General features: G+C 45.0%; 1 long non-coding RNA gene across 1 annotated transcript in view; it reads left to right on the forward strand.

Moving 5' to 3' along the window:
* LOC103885207 overlaps window positions 1–16,281 on the forward strand; it is a 111,948-nt gene that overhangs the window by 84,813 nt on the left and 10,854 nt on the right. The gene's annotated exons all lie outside the window — the stretch shown is intronic.

Below are 16,281 nucleotides of genomic sequence, written 5' to 3' on the forward strand. Positions count from 1 at the left end.
CTTATTTCCAACAATAATTGGTTTTGCATAATGCCCTAGCAAGGGAAGAATTGGTGCTGGTCACTGGAGTTGGCTTAAGGACACTTAAGAGACATGTCTAGGACAGTAGCCTACCCAGTCTCCTCAGGACTTCACTGCATGTGCACTCAAGATTAGCAAGGATGTGCTGGATGCAGTGACTCACCCCTGTAATCCCAGCCCCTTGGGAGGCCAAGACAGGAGAATCGCTGAGGCCAGGAGTTTGACACCAGTCTGGTCAACACAGCAAGACCTCATCTCTACAAAATATTTAAAAAATTAGCTGGGCTGGGCACAGTGGCTCATGCCTGTAATCCCAGCACTTTGGGAGGCCGAGGTAGGTGGATCACTTGAGGCCAGGATTTCAAGACCAGCCTGACCAATATGGTGAAACCCCATCTCTACTAAAAATACAAAAACTAGCTGGGCATGGTAGTGCATGCCTGTAAGCCCAGCTACTCAGGTGGCTGAAACAACGAGAATTGATTGAACCTGGGAGGTGGAGGTTCAAGCTGCAGTGAGCTGAGATAGCCTCACTGCACTCCAGGTTCTAACTTTCCTAGGTTCTAACTCAGCACAGGTGGAGACGATGGTACCTTTTGTAGCAACCCCATGTCCATGCTGCTTTCCATCAAACACAGCCACAATGACTGAGGTCTGACAGTATGGAGAGGATGGTGCCAGATTCTGGGGACGCCAGGATGAATGAGACAGCATCCTCCACCTCAAGGAGCTTCTAATCCAGTGGCCCAGATAGAAATGAATGGCATGGACATTAATACAGATGAAATGACATAAGGCCATTGTAACTAAAGACCAGAAAAACAGCAAGATGGAAAAGGCTTATAGGAAGTCTACCAGTCTACAAAAGACGTTCACATATATATATGGACTTAGCAGAGTTAATGTAGGTGTATGATTAGCAGTATGGAGCTCTTGTGCTTAGCCAGCCAAGCTGTCACTTGGTGTATTATGGGGTGTATTCATGGTTTCCACAGCATTAACCCCACCTCCTGGCTTCTTTCCACTTCTTTCCTCTGGACCAAGTCTCAAGTCCCACCTATTTGGTTCTCTCTTCTCATCCTGACTGATCCTAGGCATATCCAAAGACATCCTTGGGTGTTGGGTCAAGATATAGTGTCTCTTCACCAAGTTGATCGATGTGTTGGGCAAAGATGTGCATAAGAATTATTGGCCGGGTGCGGTGGCTCACACCTGTAATCCCAGCACTTTGGGAGGCCGAGGTGGGTGGATCACAAGGTCAAGAGATCGAGACCATCCTGGCTAACATAGTGAACCCTCATCTCTACTAAAAATACAAAAATTAGCTGGGCATGGTGACGTGTGACTATAGTCCCAGCTACTTAGAAGGCTGAGAGGCAGGAGAATTACTTGAACCCAGGAGGCGGAGGTTGCAGTGATTCGAGATCATGCCACTGCACTCCAGCCTGGTGACAGGGTGAGACTCCATCTCAAAAAAAAAAAAAAAAAAAAAAAGAAGATTGAGGGTAGAGAAGACCTACCCCTTACCTGATGAAGAGAACCTGCAGGATCCCTTTTCACTATGGTGACATCCCATGGCAGCTTCACATTTGGCCTCTGCTGGTGAGTAGAGGGGTCAGGGTGGGTGCATTGAAGTTCTTCAGCCCCATCCTTGCTCCCCTTCTTCCTAGCACACTGGGAGTCACTACCCTGCTACCTGTTTCCTCCACCATATTTCCCAATTTAGGCCTTAGCTTGAGTCTGTTCCCAGGTTTGAGCAGCCCTGGATAGTCTCTGTCTTTTGAATCCCTCAGAAACAGTGTTGGGTGGGACTCCGGTTATGATGTTGCCCTGTCTAACCTTGGAATTGTAGGCCTGGATCAATGGCATGTGGTGATTAAAATGACCCTCTGCATGTCCCCAGCTGTGCCTGGCACCAGAGCCCACATTTCAGTCCTGGGCTTGAAGCTTCTTTGGAAGCCCACAAAGACTCTTCCCTTCAGAACCGTGAATAATTCTTGATTTCATGCTTGTCCTCAAAAGAACTCAGCTTCCTATTGTCAATGTGTCATAGGCTCCAATTTTAGTTATTTTTTAAAAACTTTTTTCCCAAGAATTTAAAGACTTTTTCTGGGGGATCCTCCCCCACAGTCCTCTGAAAATATTAGCTCGTTGGCCCCTTTCCCCATCAAGCTTCGTACAGGCTGTCAGATGCAGGGACTCCACAGAAAGTTTTTGGAAGGACCTCTAATTCTCTGACCTTGGAAGAAAAAAGATCCAGCGAGCAATTTCGCAATGCCTCCACGGAGACTGCAGCCCTTGATTCAAGGAAGGTGCCCTCAGTAGAGGCAAGAAAGATCCCTCTAGAACCCCTCAAGCTGTGGCCATTCCTCCTCTAGCCCCTCTCCTGTTCACCCCTCACTACCCACCACCCTTCCACCCAACTGGAGAGAGGGAAGAGTCTATGGTCCACAATTATGAGGTTCTATCCATGGCCCACGGCCCACTGCATGCTAGAGGTTACTGGACTTTAGTGCTCCATAGAAACCTCCAACTTAAAAAGCACTTTGGCCAGTCAGCACACATTTTATCTTCTTGGGGTTGCACCACCCAATTTTCTTAAGGAACCACCTTTCTTCCCATCATGCGTGGCTGGGAAAAAAATGTCAACCAGTGAGCCCTTATCTACCTTCCTCAAGGGGTGGCATGTGATGCGGGCTAGAACAGTTAGATTGGGAATGGTAATAGGAGGAAAACAAGGAGTGGGGAGGCAGTGGGAGCTCATTCCTTACAGAGGCCCCCACCACTGTCCCCCAACAGACCACTGATTATAAATCCTGTCAACTGGACCCTGATGCTGTCCTGGTTCTGGTCCTTTTTCAAACCTAGTTCTCCAGTCTTCCCTTCAATTCTGTGAAGTTCTAGGTATTATAGGAATCTATCACTGATCTCTTGTTTTTGGTTTTTTTTTTTCTTTTGAGATGGAGTCTCATTCTGTCACCCAGGCTGGAGTACAATGGCACTATCTGGGCTCACTGCAATCTCCACCTCCCATGTTCAAGCAATTCTCCAACCTCAGCTTCCTGAGTAGCTGCGACTACAGGCATGTGCCACCATGCCTAGTTAATTTTTGTATTTTTAGTAGAGCAGGGGTTTCACCATGTTGGTCAGGCTGGTCTCGAACTCCTGACCTCGTGATCCGCCCACCCAAAGTGCTGGGATTACAGGCGTGAGCCACCGTGCCCAGTCAACCAAAGCATTTTAACAAAGGATTTCTCTGATTCCACCCTTTCACTCCATGAGAAAACTGGAAGACCAGATTAGGTCTTGCCTGGAGTCACACAGCAGAAGAGAACAGAGCTAGAAAAAACTCAACCCGCCCAGTCCCTCTGTCTCTCTGGGGGTCTTCTTGCTTCACCAGGCTGCTTCTGTGTCTTTGGCATTCAAGGCAAGGTTCAGACAGAGGAGCTCTGCCCCTCTGTCGCTGGGCAATGGTGGCCCCATAGCTCTGGAAGTTTGTCTCTTCATCTCAGGTACTGAAAGCTAAGGACAATCTTCAGTATCTCTGATGTAATCCATTTTCTTCCTGCTCCTCTTTGAACCCGGGTTACTAAGCACTTATTGAGAAAATAGCTCTGCACCAGACTCTGAGGGAAGATGTGAGGGGTCATGGCACAAGGGAAAATGCAGCCTTATTGCCTAGAGACACAGAGACAAACCTGGGCTTTCACCTCTGCCATTGATTGCTGTGTGGAAGCTCAGCTGCCATGATGGCTGGTCCCTCCCAGGAGCGAGGCCTTCAGGGTGATGGTGACACCCCACTTCTCTCACCTCTACGGGTCCTCATTTGTGTCCCCCCCTCTCCATTTCTGGAGCCACCCTCTGAGCAGAGGCATGCACCATTTGTCATCCGGACATGTTTCAACAGCCTTCTCCCAGGCCTCCCTGCCTCCCATTCTTTCTTATTCCCTCCACACTCCCATGCTGGCAGGTGATTGGCAGGGCCGATCACACTGCACTCTCCAACCTCTCCAGCAATTAGGGGCTTCCCATGTCTGTGAAAGGAAGTCAAAGCTGGAAAGGTAGACAGAGCCTTCTCAACCCCTTCCATCCGGCCTTAATTTCCATTCTGTGATGCTGCTCTCTCTCTCTCTCTCTCTCTCTCACTCTCTCTCTCTCTTTGTCTCTCTCCACCCCTCCAGCTCTGCTTTCTGTCCTTCCTCAGCACACCATGTCCTTTTCACCCAGGCTGTGCTTAGCTCAACCCCCTCAGGATTCCCTGGGTTGAACCCTTTCCTTATCTCTTCCTTTAGAGAGTCTTTCCTGTCTCATGAGCTGAGTCCACACTTCTTGCTTAAAGGATCTTCTGATCCCATCCTCCTCCTCCCATGTGTGTGGTCTCTCCCCTGGTGCTCCCCACAGTACTTTGCTAATGCTTGCATTTGTGCTAATGTTCCCATTCTACTTTGCATGGTCATCTGTTGTTGGCATAAACTATCTTTCAGGGGGTCATAAGTACCTTGAAGACACAAATGAAAGATCTTTGTCATCCCTGTGTCCCACCCATAGTGTCTGGCATATAATGCTCCGAAAAAACATATTGAATTTTTCCATTCAACAAATATTTGTCGAATAGTGAACAGTAGACATATCAACCTAGATTGAGTGCTAGCTCCCACCATTCTCTTCTCCCCCAAATAGATTTTTTCTCATTTTCCACCAAGAAACCCTGGTTCTCCTCTACCCACCAGCTTCCTTCTGCCCTATAGACTTACTCATTGCCTGCTCCCAACTTAAGTCGTAACATTTTGTCACATTTGTGTCATATGTTTTAAAGAAATAAAACATTATAGGTACAATTATTGCCCACTGGGTTGCCTTCTTGATCCCCTTCTTTTCTCTTCCTCCCAGAGATAACTACTCTTCTGAATTTAATATTTACTGACATATCGTACATGTATTATCCTACACATGGTCAGGCCTATTAAACTGGAATCTTGAAGAGGACTGATGCTGAAACCACCTCTGCAAAATTATAACTGAGGAAATATTGACAGTGAAAGAAATCAGAACTAACCAACTCCGTCTTGCTCCTAACCTTCAAGCTGTCCTTCTTCATTCCTGGGTGTAGGCAGAACTAACTTTGGGGAGAAATTCAGTTCATGGTGTGACTCTGAAACAAAATTGATAATACCCTATCCCGAAATGACCCCCTTCTTGCCTGGGGACCAGGCTGCCTTTGCAGGATTAACAAATTAGCTACAAGATTAGAATTTACAATTTAGGGGTCATGCAGCCTCCGGCTCCAAGAGTTTGAACCTCCCCAAATTGCTCCTGGGGACAACATCACTATTGTAAAGCCTAAGATCAGTGCTTGAGATAGTTTGCAGATCCTGAGCTTGATGGATCAGCTGACACCAACCAGATCGGCAATCTGGCCCAGTCAGTGCTGCCATCACACCCAGGAACAGAACACATTAAGAAAACCTAACTTCAACTTCCAACCTGACCAATCAGCACTTCCTAAGCCCCTATTCACCAACTTATATTTAAAAACTCTGATCCCTGAATGCTTGGGAAGACTGATTTGAGTAATAATAAAATTCCAGTCTCCCACACAGTCGGCGCTGTGTGAATTACTCTTTCTCCATTGCAATGCACCTGTCTTGATAAATCAGCTCTATGAAGGCAGCAGGCAAGGTGAACCCATTGGGCAGTTACAATGCTTCAGCAAATAAATAAAATGTGGGTGTTTACAACTGTGGTGTAGCAAGAAATTCCTGTATGACAATACACTGGCCCCCAGCCAATGTCTGAAAGCCAGTGGGCCCACAGGTAAGAGACCTTATTGTCAGGGGTTTCTTCTCTCCATGAGGGCTGTTGAGACCACAGAGCTTCGGGCATGCGTCCCTGAGGAGCAAGGGAGGTCCGAGCAAGATGACTCCCCGTTCTCATCTCCACACGGGTCTAGCAGTAAACCAATGTGGGAGTCCTCCCAGCCAGCCCTCCAGAGTCAGCCTGGACCAGTCTTTGTAGTGTGGTCTAGCTCATGGTGTATCCTTAATCTCAATACAGTGGATTACGTTTGCATATTTTCGAATTTTATATAAACAGTGTGCTATTATTGTATGTATCACTCTGCAGCTTGCTTTTTTTCTTATTTGCTCAACTTTGTTTTGAAAGCTTATAACCATGTTAAATCTTTAAAAAGTATTCCAGTGTTTGTATATAGAAAAATTCGTAGCATTTTTTCCTAGTGACAATTGCCCGCTTTTTAAATTCTGACAAACAATCCTGCAGGGAACGTGCTTGTGTGTGTCTCTCTGTTGGTATGTCTGGGTGTTTCTCTCTTCTCACTTTATGCTCTATGACAATCTGCTGGGTGCATGAAGTGCTCTCTTCTTGTGGATGTAAGTTATGTTGTTTTATCAGTAGAAAGAGTTGGACCACTGAGGCAGGGGACAACAAACTTTTTCTGTAAAGAGCCAGATGGTAAATATTTTAGACCATACAGCCTCTGTCGCAATACTTGACCCTGCCCTAGTAGCAGAGAAAGAAACCACAGACAATACGTAAGCTAATGGGCATGTTCCAATAAAGTATTATTTACCCAAATAGGCAGCCAACCAGCAGGCTACGGTTGTCCAGCCCTGTTCAAGATGAGCTATCTGAAAAACAAACAATAGAAAAATAGGCAAGATCTTAACAAGCAACATGAAGAAGATAATGCCCAAATGGCTGGTAAATATACAAACAGTTCAGCCTCCCTAGTCATCAGGGAGCTTGTGATCAAATTTCCTCCCTAACACAGCCCCAGAGAGTCTTCAGGTACCTCTCCTAGAGTGTCAGGAGGCATCCGTGTAAAGGAGACCAACCATCAGAGCATGCTGAGGCAGCTCTCCGGGCCTGGAATGAGGGGGACAGGCCCTGCCTCTTCTCTGTTCACACCACAAGTGTCCAGGAACTTCCTTGCACCCTGAGACACACGTAAAAAATGCACCCCATGCTGTTGAACAAGTGGAGGGGGCAAGGACAGCATCTGGTGAAGTCATTGATAAGGGACAGAGATCATTTCCAAACTATCCTTCTTGAAGGTTAAATTCTTTCTTTGTGAAGGGAGAATAGGACAATGGGATCACAGAGCAGAGGCAAAGAGATTTCCAGAGGCCTTTTTGCTTGGTCAGCTGAAATACGTTTCCTCTGAACATGCTGATAGCATACATTTTCAATGACTCCAGCTTAAGGAGAGTTTACCATTTGAAAAACATCCCACAACCCTGAAGTGTGATCAGTAGGGAAACTAATAGCTGCAGAGTTTGCAAAACATTCCATTTTCCCTGGATTAAGTTTGCAACCTGGGAAAACACGAGGAACAGATGGTTCGTGATCTGAGTTTAACAACCTGAGAGGAGCTGAATTTCTGCCTACGACAAACTAATGGAGGAAGCCTGTGCACTGCCCGACTGGGTGCCTAGGAGGGCCCTGATTATGTGGGTCCTAAAGTCAGGAAAGACTCCAAGAATTGCGGCTTTAAAATTTTAAATACAAGATTATCTAGCCAGTTGGACAAAACTAGTCCCACTCTAAGCTATCCAGGATGAAGGTTTCATTACTGCAAATGTCAAACAGTTCCTAGCTGGGTGACATGGCAGATGCCAGGGGCCACATCTGACTTAAGATTTGCACATAGGCCGCTCTCTTCCCCCAAGAAACCCCAAACCATATGCCATTCCAGAAACACTACTGTGAGACAATCCTCTCATCCTCACCCCTCCCCATACTGCAAACTGAGCACGGGAGCAAACTGCCCGAAAAACATCCATCTGCTGACTCCACAGCAAAGGCCTTGGGGAGACAAACCAGCCAGGGCTTCAGTTCTCTGTGTTACTTAAATCTGATTCCCTAATTAGCTACTCTAGTCAAAATTCCCTGATACAGAACATTTACTGTATGACATCAATTCAATTCACCGAGGAAGGCAATAGAAGGATATGCTGTAGCCCTGACAACTGCTTCTAAATAAGCGTCTTCCTCAGGAACTGTTTTCCTTAAAGCTTTTGACCCAAGTCATGCCTACGATCTCATCAGAATGTAGGAATAAAGGGTGTCAAAGCGCTAGTACTAACTTGGATGACACAGGCTTTTATCCATTCCTGACTTGCCCCAAATGAGTGTCCCACAACCGGTACTGACATTCCCGAGAGGTGACTCACTCATGCTCCCAAACAAGTCCTTTTCTACTCCTGGCATGACTACCATGCCTGCCAGGAACCCACCGTCTCTCACTGGGCAGCATCTCAGCCATGGCCCCACTCTGCCAGGGGTGCACAGTCACACACATCCCGCCAGGCCCCATGGGCATAGTGGTCCCCTGCTGACTCTTAGGGCAGGCACATGCCCAGACACGTCCAGCCTGGGCCCTTCACAGTACTGAGCAGTGGTGAGCCCATTCCCTGACTCTGTGTCTCACTCTAGTTCTTGTACTAAAGTAACGCCACTTGTACCCTCACGTCTCACTGACCCTTTCATAAAAACATCTCCTTCAGCACGTAAGATATGGCTGATACCATAGGGTCACCATTGTACAGTCCCTTTTCCATTCTCTCTCTCCTGCATCCCACATCAGCTCTCCAACCTGCCTAGGGGCCACCATCAGAAGCCCTCCTGCAAACTACCTCATACAAAGTGATGCCCACCAGGGCTGCCTCCCAGCTTGAGATATACTCACATTTGCCAGAACATCAATTTGAGCTCAAGGTGAAATACTCATGTCACTTATGGAAATTGAACCAGCAAAAGCTCACTAGACTGAAGGAAAAGGTTGTCTGAAGTACTAAAGCCTAAATCTCATAATTTTAAAGAAATGTATTCACTCATGTATTCACCAGCAGAACATTATTGTGCATTTGCTGCCAGGAGGACAGACACGTAGCAAGGCACGTCTTCACTCCCACACTCCTGTGGCCAACACTGCTAGTCAATCAGTTACTTTCCCACTAAGTCTAGATCAGTCAGAGTCTTTCTCAAGATAGCATTCCAGGCAACTACTACCAACCCATAGGAATTGGCCTGTGAAATACAACCCATTTGCCACTTCTAATCAACCGCATGTTGATGACATTAGATCCTGGAGATATTAAGATGAGTAAAAATACAATGCCAACTTTGAGCAACAGCTGGGTAGCCAGACACATGGCATCTAACAATGGATACAGAGTTTGAGGGAGAGGGGCTTCGGTAGCCAGGCGGGGCTTCACTGTGGAGGGAATAGCCACACACACAGAAACAATAAACTAGCACAGTGGAAAGGAGGAAGTAGGGCAGTCTAGGCAGACAGCAGCATGATCAAAAGCAAGCAGACATGAATGTCTATGGTGGGTTGGGGAAAGTCTCAGGGGAACAGATTGTGGCACCAGAAGGGAAGGTGGGAAATGTAGGCTGGATCCAAACTTTGAAGGGCTTAAGGAGGGAGAATGTCAATCAGAAGACAATGAGGAGACGATGGATATTCCTGAAAAGGGTAGTGATCAGATCAGAGCTGAGTCTTAAAAAATTATTTATATTATCATAATGGATAGTAGATTATAAAGACATAGGACTGGAGCCAGGAAACCCAATCAGGAAGCTAAGTTGATAGGCTAGGGCTTCAGTTAATATGTATCAAGTGAATAAACGAATGAATGAATGAATGAGGGAGGCAGGGGGTGAGCCAGCAGGGATCCAGCCCCCAGCCCTGCTCCAAATAAAGCAGCTCTCTTTTATGTAAAATCTGGAGTTTCTTATAGATTTTCTTTGAAGAAAGTATTCTGTAATTTTTTAAAAAGAAGTCTGAAAACCATGCTTTGACCAAGGGGAGAGGAGGGCCTGGTTGAAGGCAGCACCCACGAGCGAACTGAGACTGAAGGTGTTTACTAGAGATTTCCAGGAGCACACAAAGGAGGTGGTGACTAACAGAAGGCAAACATGGGCTCATTTTATTTCTTTTATTTTTTACTCTTAAGACCAGAATAACACAAATAAGAGTGCGAAATAAGATCTACCCAAATCTGTCTCAAAAACATTTGCATTTTTAATGCAAATTTATAGTTGAGCATTATTTTAAAGATCATATTGTCAAGTAGATCGAACATTTCCTTGTAAATTGGTTGTTAGTTTTGATTTGCTTAGTTGACCCCCACAACCTCTACTCATGCCTCAGGAGATAGTCGTTCCCAGCAGAATTATTAGTCTCTACCTGAAATAGCCTATATATCTTCTTACACCCAGTTAATAAACTCTAAGAGGGGTATTCTTGGCTCACCCAGAATTTGTCTTCTAAATCATTAGAGAAAGTTAACAATTCCAATTGTTAAAAAGATGAGTGTCTTTTTATTGCTAAAAAGATGAGTGTCATAGAATGAATGTTTGTGCCCCCCCCCAAAATTCCTATGTTGAAATCCTAACCCCCAATGCGATGGTATTAGCAGGTTGAACCTTTGGGAGTTAATTAGGTCACGAGGGTGGAGTCCTCATGAATGGGATTAGTGCTCTCACAAAAGGTATCCCTGAGAGATCCCTCTGCTCTTCACCACGTGAGGATACAAAGACAGCCTCTGTCAACCTAGAAGTAGGTCCTCATCAGACACCAGATCTGCCAGCATATTGATCTTGGACTTCCCAGCCTCCAACACCGTGAGAAATAAATTTCTGTTGTTTAAGCCACCCAGTCTGTGGTATTCTGTTACAGCAGCCTGAACTAAAACAACTAGGGACCTCCAATTCCCATCTGCTTCCTCAGTTCCCCTTTCACCCCTTCCAAAGCCCCAAGGAGTGAACATTACAGCAAATTGCCTTCTGCCACTCATCAGAGAAATGGGCAGGTGTTGAGCAGTGGTTCTCAGAACTGGATCCTCAAAGTTTTGGAATGCAGTTCTGTGGACCAGCCATATAGGATTGCCACTATGTTATTTTTTCCAAGAAAGAATACTAAGAAAACAAATAGCATTTACTACAATCCATTTCCAAAAAGACAATTGAGCACTGTTAAAGTGAACTAAATATGGCCTGAGAAGGATTCCACACTTCTATATTTGAGTCCTCATGGACGAACCGCAACCTAACTTAATAGGTAGACAAGGTTGAAAACCTAACTCAGGAGTATGGGCCTGTAACCATAGCTAAGGGTTGGCCAATCCTGGCAGCCATACTTGAACCATTCATACACTGCTGAGTGTTCAAACTGTATTCAAATAAGGCAAACGCTGAGCTGTAACCAATCCAGTCATTCTGTACCTCACTTCCGATTTCCATATGTCATTTCCCCTCTTTTGTCTATAAATCTTCTTCCAACACGTGGCTGTGCTGGAGTCTCTGAATCTGCTGCCCGATTCGTGAATCATTCATTGCTCAGTTAAACTCCTTTACATTTAATTTGGCTGAAGTTTATATTTTATCAACACCAAAAAGTGAGAAAACTATCTCCAGAATCAAGGGTGGTTCTTTAAATGGAATACACTTTGCTTTGTGAAAAACTTTCTGAACTAGACTTACATGTTGTATTTTACTTTGGACCAGTGAGACCATTGCCAGTGACCAGTGCAATCCAAGGGCTGGTTTTAGAGGCAGCAGAGTAGATCTTTAGCAAGGTCCCAGAGTTCCCACTCATTCCCCTGATTCCAAGACCCTGGAATCCAGGAAACTGCAAGGGAAACTGTGATCACTTGAGGAAGAAGCTTTGTTGCTGCCATCTGAGTGCCTTCAGGGCCTGGAATTTGTCTTTCTTTGAATGAAAGAGTTACAAATCGTGGTTTGTTGCAATTGGAATATCAGGAATAGTCAGGTACTTCAGGCAAAGTTGTATGTTAAATAAGCTTCTCTAAACTGACCTTGGAATTTGAACCACCATTTATATACCATCATTTCTGCATGGAAGTGTAATGTGATTTCTAAGCAAATGACTTGGAGATGAATTGCGAGCAAAGTCTGAACAGAAGTTGGAGGCAGCCTAGATTCCTTTGGCCTCCTGGTCCCTTTGGCCTCAACATGCATTGTTATCCTCATTCCTAATCCCCAGATACAAATATTGATTGATGTTTAAATGGCAACTTTTCATTAATGAGCTTAGAGCACTTTCTGAAAATGTGTGCTCTTGCCATCTCTGGGACATCTGCCTAAGTTGTGGTAAGGGTTCTGGCTAGGAGTTAAGAGCCCTGGTTCTAGTTCTGAAGCTGCCATACATTAGCTTAAAGCCTTTAGGCAGAAGAGAGGAGAAGAGCAATACCTTTGAGGTCCTTGCATTGCCAGCGTTCTATGATTTATGATTTTATGGTGAGTAGATCAGAGACAGTGACAGGATCTTTCCATAGCTCCCTTTTCTGGTCAAAATGCAGCACGAATAGTCCAACCACTTTATTAGGATGTCTTTATTTTTATGGCTTTTCCACCAAATGCATTGCTTTCCTTAGCTGGCCTGGGTTTTGGGGACAGAGATTTGGCAATTATGTCCACAAATGCTCTTGACAACAGGCAACGGAGGAGGTAGGAGCCAGAAGCTTTGTAAGTTTCATAACTTACAGTTCCTGCTGGGATTTTGATTTGATGAACCTGTGTCACCTTAATAAATTATGAAGGCTTCTCTTTTCCTTGACTCTTTTCCTTGGTTCTTTGTTCCAAAACGGGCCAAAGAATGTGCTCTAGAAATTGGCCATCTCCCTGTTTTGAAGGTGAAAGATTGCTGGGTGTCACCCCCAAAAGGAGACCTCTCTATTATATGTTTCTGTGGTTCCAAGCTCACTGTGAGCTGTGCCTTTGACTTGGCAAAGGAATTCATCGTTTGAAAAGCTATTTCTAGCCCAGCACAGCTGTTCACTGCTTAAGTTCAGCAAATGCCACCATTTTTGCAGACTGTCCTAATACCCCCAGAGAAATTATGGCAACCTAAGTGTGTGACTTTGATGAGTGAACAAAGAATGACCACTTGTCCAAGGTCTTACAGAAGTCATCCATTGTACATTTGATTGTATTCTGTCTTCTCTTATCTGGTGCAATGTAGGCTCTTAAAAGCAAAAACTCAAAGAGGTTTTTTGCACTAGGTTCCTTCCCTGATCTTTGTGAAATCAAGGAATCAGATGATAATAGTGATAATACTAATAACAACAACAGCAATTCTGATTTATTTGGTGCTTCTATGTGGCAGGTAATATACTAGATACTTTATAAAAATTATCATGCTCATTTACAGATGAGAGAAAAGAGGCATAGCAAGATCGTGTAATTTGCCAGAGAAACTTCTTAACTAGGAAATATCAGATGTGGAATTTAAACCTGGGTTCACCTTGGTAAAAGGCTCATCGTATTCCACTATGGCGCGTGGATTAAAATATGGATGTGGAGATATGGATGTGGATGGGGAGCTCTGTAACTGCTCTGGCTCCATTTAGCTTATAGATCTTTGTTAAGGTTCTTTAATAGCTTGCCCCTAATTCTGCTAAAATAAGATCACCTAGATGATGCTGTCTGGAGCTCCCACTCCAGAGCTCCCACCAACCTGCTACAGCTCTGGGACTACCTGTGACCTCTAGTTGACCTTGCGCCATCTCTCCTCCCTTCTCCAGCTGCTTATAAGCCCTTGATGTCCCCGCTCATCCCAGGTCTCTCTCTGGCTGGAGGGGAAAGAACTCAACCTTCTATACCCTGCCCTTAAGTGTGTTTCACTTTGTGTGCGGATGGGAAGGTGCAGGCCAGCAGCGGCCTTCCCTGGGCCCACTCTGGGGTTCCAGTTTGTTCTGTTTCTCCCTGTACTCCTCCCGTCCAGTGCATGTAAGCCCCGGGGGTGCTGGATCAGAATGGTTCACATAGTGGAGGGCTGTGCTCAGACGTGTGGCTCTTCTTTTGGTCGTGCTGCTGAGTGACTCTCCAGGGCTCCTCCTCCTTTCTCAGTTAAAGGTAAGTTTCTCTCCCAGGGCTCTGTGGTGCACATGTCTGTATATGAAAATCCACAGACTCCGGGAACCACAGAACCAGGAAATGTGGCTCGAGGGAGTGAGGTGGCATTTCCTCACAGACACTGGGTGTCCAAATCCCGGGGGAAGTCAGGGGAGGTGTATGTGCGTGGAGTGCTGGCTGGATCATATTTTGAGCTAGCTAGCTATTGTGATTTTATCCATTTCATCCCTGTTTTTTCTCTTGCCCTCTGGCACTGGCCCCCACCCCCACCTCCCATTCAAGCAGATAATAGCTGACTCTGTGCTCAGGCCTCACAGGAGGTTTGTAGCAAGGCACAAAGCAAAGACTTTGCTTCTAAGCTTTGGAAACAAAAGCCTAAGCCCTTAGCAGAAGAGGATGCAATGGAAAAAAAAAAAAAAAAGCAAAAGACAGATTATCCTGAAGAAACATGGAAGGAAAGAAGCAGTTTCCCCAAACTAGAAAGAGATCCCATTTGGTTAGCAGGAGGTGAAGGCAGAGGCGACAGAGAGACAGATGGGGCTCCAGGAGCACAGAACCGAGCACTGCTCCCTGGGAGAGTGACGTCAGCATGATTCAAAGGCGGCCTCAGCAGAGATGCTTGGGGACCCGGGAGCCACAGCACAGAGTGACTCGGCCTGAGGGGTCAGGCCGGCCAGGCAAGGGCAAGGCTGTCTCAGGGATCTGTAGACAGAGAAGCGAGGACCAAGTGGGCCTCATCCCAGAGGCCTTGGTGCTGCGTAAGCTCCAGAAACACTGGCATTAATAACCATGGACAAGGGACTCCTGGGAAGGCTGAGGTTGTGCACTTTTTGTTTATTTTTTATTTTTTCTGCCAGCCGGAAGAAATAAGAGCTTGGCATTAGAAATTAAGTTGTTACAGAAAACAAAAGAAAACTCGTAAACCTTGTGTTTGTGGACTGAGATTCATGCCCTCTGTCACCTGCCCTTGTACCCCTTGTGTTCACCCAGAAGGGGAGAGGAGAGCCTGTGCTCATACTCTATCCTAGGCATTTGGCTAGACTCAGGCCTTCTGTCCTGGACCCAGGAATAGGCAGCCTTGACCACGAATGCTTCATATTCCACTTTCTTCTCCATTTCAGTAATGATTCAACAAAACAGTTTTAAATGAAAAGCATTCGGTAAACATTGTTCAGTTTTTCCAGGACCTTAAACTTCAGAGGGATGCCACAAAATCATCTTCAGAGAAGTTTATGCTGCTTGTAAGGCTGAGAAAACAAGAGTCCTTAAGAAAAGCTCTAATTAAACATTGTAGACCATTGTATTTCCTGCCTTGTAATTGTGATGGATGGTATGGCTTTGTTTTTAAACAACACCTCATCTTTAAAATGACTCTGCTGATAAACCTAGCATTTTTTTTCAGAATATGTCCACTGTGTACATTAAATTGCTAAACATTCAGAAGAAGGAGCACAAATCAGACCCAGGAGAGTCTGTTGCAAAGTGTAAGTAGGAGAGAGGAGATGTTACCAATACTGAAAATACACTAAAATTCTGATGAAAGTACCAGATTCAATCCCATTCAAGCCTCTTAGGAACACTCAAACTGTTGAAAATGAAATGGAAAAAAGTGATTACACACTGGCATCAGCATCTAATTGTTTAATTAACATTACATGGCCTGGATCCTATTACTAATGTTTCTCTTCTTTGACATATGTCCACTGATGAAGGAAAGTTCTTTTTGGGTTGCAAAGTGGCTTTCAGAAGTTGGACGCTCTGAAAGATGACAAACAGGCAACATCTTTTACTTCTTGCTCACAAGTAAATTTCTGGCAGTTTTTGACAGGTCATAAACACACATGAAATGCTAAACTTAGTGGGTTGTTAGATGCTTTCCTTAAAGTTGAAAAACATTTTTAAAATAAATTTCCTTATGTCTACTTTTTTCCACATTCTCAACTCTGACATTCAAATGCACTTCACGAACCAACATGTAATAAGATTTGAAAACCAAATTTGGAAAACCTTCATGAATTCAGACTTCACTCTTAGAGAATTTTCAAAGCATTCTTGAGACAAGCAAATGGAGGCTATGAATAAGATTATTGAGAATAATGCTTACTTAAGAGAAATATTCATGTTTGTTACATATTCACAAGCAGTTAATTACATTTGGAGTTGTGCTTGTTTGGGTCATTTTGTGAGAGCACTGACATTGGTTAGAACTTTCTAGAAAAGCTTTCATCCATTGGTTTCTGTGACTTCACTCTTCCTTGTATTTCCAACGGTCTCCCTGGACGCATCTTCTCAAGCTCTTTTTTGGGCTCTTCTTCCTCACCCAGCTACTTCAAAGGTGGAGTTACTTAGGGTTCCATC

Source organism: Papio anubis, chromosome 5, assembly GCF_008728515.1.
Source record: "Papio anubis isolate 15944 chromosome 5, Panubis1.0, whole genome shotgun sequence".
Lineage (NCBI taxonomy): Eukaryota > Metazoa > Chordata > Mammalia > Primates > Cercopithecidae > Papio > Papio anubis.